Source organism: Mastomys coucha, unplaced genomic scaffold, assembly GCF_008632895.1.
Source record: "Mastomys coucha isolate ucsf_1 unplaced genomic scaffold, UCSF_Mcou_1 pScaffold1, whole genome shotgun sequence".
Classification (NCBI taxonomy): domain Eukaryota; kingdom Metazoa; phylum Chordata; class Mammalia; order Rodentia; family Muridae; genus Mastomys; species Mastomys coucha.
Genome location: NW_022196891.1, coordinates 67,453,303 through 67,456,989, shown reverse-complemented (window position 1 = coordinate 67,456,989; position 3,687 = coordinate 67,453,303).

Genomic DNA, 3,687 nt, shown 5'->3' with positions numbered 1-3,687 from the left:
GTGCTCTCTTATTTCTTTTCCTTCTTTTGATTAGCTAGCATTTCATGTAGCCCAGCTGCCCTTCAACTCACTATGTAGCTGAGACTGGCTTTGAACTCGTGATCCTTGGGCCTCCACCTCCATGTGCTGGGATTACAGGTGTGCATCACTGCCCTAATTTTATTTCATATGTTTCTAACGGTATAAATATTCAAGCTCATCTAACAAGTAAATGTATTTTATGCTTTAATCTTTATTACAAGCTACCATTAATACTTTTTCCCAGGCTGGAGAGGCTCAGGGATTTAGTGCACTGGCTGCTCTTCTGGAAGACCTGGGTTCAGTTCCCAGCACCCACATGGTATTTCATAACTGTCTAGCTCAAGAGGATCTAACATCAGCACACAGATACGTGCAGGCAGAACACCAATGCACATCAAATAAGAACAAAGAAATTAAAAAAATAATAATTTTTCTCAGCATGCATGAGGCCCTACGTTCAATTCACATTAAAAATTTCCCGGGACTAGACATATGGTTCAGTGGGTAGCATTTGCTGCTGTTTTAGAGGATACAGATTTGGTTCCCAGCACCCACAATATGGCTAATAACCATATAACCCCAATTCCCCAGCATCCACAATATGGCTAATAACCATATAACCCCAGTTCCCCAGCGCCCACAATATGGCTAATAACCATATAACCCCAGTTCCGGGGTTCGTGCCTCCCTCTCCTGGCCTCTGTGGGCAGCAGCGATACATGTGTACATATATGTACTCATACACATACACACATGACAGGAAGTAAATGACTTCTAGGGCTGGAAATCATATGATGGAAGGAAATCTGACCTCACAAGCTGTTATTTGATGCATATATATGCACAGGCATGTACACATGTGCCATAGATAAATGGCACAAAAGAAAAAAAAAATCTATATATTTAATTTTGGCAAGTAGTGAACCAAATTAACAGTACTGGAATATAAGTTTTAAATTTAAATTGTAGAACAATGTTCATGATAGTGCAGAAATAACCTGGTTCAACAAAAAACACAGTTGGGAGACTTATATACTAATCCTGTGTTTTATCAGATTGGATAACTTTAATCAAGTGATGTTATTTTGACAATAGTTGTATGTTTATGAGGAGCAAATGAAATGCCACGGTGGTGTCATGAAGAGCCCTTTGTGAGAGCTTATCGGTGGAGTGGCTGACACTCTTCAGAGTTCAGATACTTAATGTTCTGACATTCAACAGCTCACGGAACTGAGCTATAGTTTCCTATAATGTAGGAGGGACACTGGCGCAGAAAAAATAATCAACTGAATCATCCATTTACAGGGACAAGTAGGAGAAACATCTTAAGGGACATCAAGAGATTATGTGTGTTGAATTCAGTAGTTCTCAGACCACACAGCAGAATCAGCTCAGCTTTCTAGAATACAGGTGCAGTGCCCCTGCTCCTAGGTCCTGACTAGACCTGAGGCTGCATTTCTTTTTTTTTTTAAATTCTTTTTTTAATTTATTTTTTATTTATTTTATTTTTATTAGATATTTTCTCTATTTACATTTTAAATGATATCTCCTTTCCTGGTTTCCCCTCCCAAAACAAAAACAAAAAAACCCTGTTGCTTCCCCCCACCCCCTGCTCACCAACCCACCCTCTCCCGCTTCCTGGCTCTGGCATTCCTCTACACTGGCATAGAATCCATCCTCTGCTACATATGCAGCTGGAGCCATGAGTCCTACCATGTATACTCTTTGGTTGGTGGCTTAAAAAGGACCCAAGGAGCTGAAGGGTTTGCAGCCCCTTAGGACGAACAACAATATGAACTAACTAGTACCCTCAGAGCTCCCAGGGACTAAACCACCAACCAAAGAGGCTGCATTTCTAATGCGTTTCTGGGTACAACTGCCGCTTGCCTGGAACCACACTTAGAACTATTGAGTTTTTGTTCTAAGGGCAACACTGGTTATGGGATAGAAAAGCAGAAAGTCTCAGTTGACAAGCTATCTGGACCCTGGCAGTTGTAACTATAATAGCAACTATTCAGTTTTTAAAATGCAGTATCTTCCTTCCCACTTTACCTTCGAGGAGCGTACTACTTTTTTGTACATGTGTGGTGGGTGTGGGTGTGGGCATGGGGGGGTGTTGTACAGTGGTATGCATGTGTGCATCCATGTGTCAAGGCCTAAGGCTGATGTGAAATGAAGACTTTATCAGTCACTCTTCCACCTTAGTCTTTGAGAAGGGTCTCTCAACCAATCAATCCCAGAGCTTGCTAACACAGCTGGTCTGATTAGCCAGCTTTGCTCTGGGGATCCCTTGTCTCTCTGCCTTTTATGGTTGGAATTCCAGGTGAACTGCCACACCCACCCATCATTGATGTGGGTTCTGGGAAAATCCCACGGTCCACTCATTCTGCCTGCAGCATAAACGCTCTAACCACTGAGCCATCTTCCCAAGCTTCATGTTATATTCTTTGTGTACTATTCTCCAGAGTACTGCCTTCAGTGAGGAATGAGGCCAGTTATGAAGAGCCCCTGACATGCACGTAGTCCCTGGCTCACGGGGGATGGCCCAACCAGAGCCATCCCCTGTGGCAACTGTTACAAAGGAAAGCATTTAATTAGACTCTTTCGTCATCATGACAGGCAGCATGGTGGCTTGCAGGCAGACATGGTGGTGCTGGAGAGTAACGGAGATCTCTGCATCTGGACTCACTGGCAGCAGGAAGAGAAAGGGCCCTGGGTCTGGCTTGAGCTTCTGGAACCCCAAACCCATACCTAGTGACACACCTCTTTCAACAAGGCCACGCCTCCTAATTCCTGTCCAGTTGCGACATTCCCTAGCAACTAAGTATTCAAATATATAAGCCTGTATATGGGCCATTCCTGTTTAAAGTCGCACTGTAAACTTAATAATCCAATTTCTAAATCAGATCTAAATACTTGGGTGATGATTTTTAGCAATATCTCACATTTAGTAGCTATATGAATACTCCAAGGGGACCCCATTACTTGGATGAAAATCTTGGTAATAAGTGATTATTAATTCAAAAAGGGTATTTTACAACTAATGTGGGTGTGGATCTATGTGAGCCAGTTGCTTATCAGAGTGTTTGTTTAATGCCTGGAGTAAAGTTGTAGAGATGAATTCAGAGGGTCTGTCCTGTGTAGGCAGAATTTCAGACCTTAAGTCTCTCTTTAATTATGCCTTTCACACTTAGCTTCGTGACTTTGTATGTGTGCCCCCGTGTACATGCACTTTATGCAGATGGTCAATATTTATTGGACACTTCACACTCAGATTCACTTCTCTTGTTTCATGCTCCAGGAACATGACTGGGAACCTTTACTGACAACTTGATTGGACTTAGACTTGTCTAGGAGATTGGTAGGTATGCCTGTAGGGGAATTTCCAAAGAGGATTAATTGCTGGGGATAACCCACCCACAAGGTGGGCAGCACCGCCCACAATCTGAGCCCAGGTTACTAGGAAGGTGAAAGAAGAAAGCCAGCAGAGTATCTCAGCAGGCTCCTTCCTCTCTGCCTCTTGGCCTGTCATGATAGAAGACAAGTTGCTCAAATACACGCTGTCCACCAGGCCCTGTCCATCCACCCCACCTAGCCCTGCCAGCCCCGCCCATCAGGCCCTGCCCACCAGGCCCTGTCCATCCACCCCACCTAGCCCCACCCACC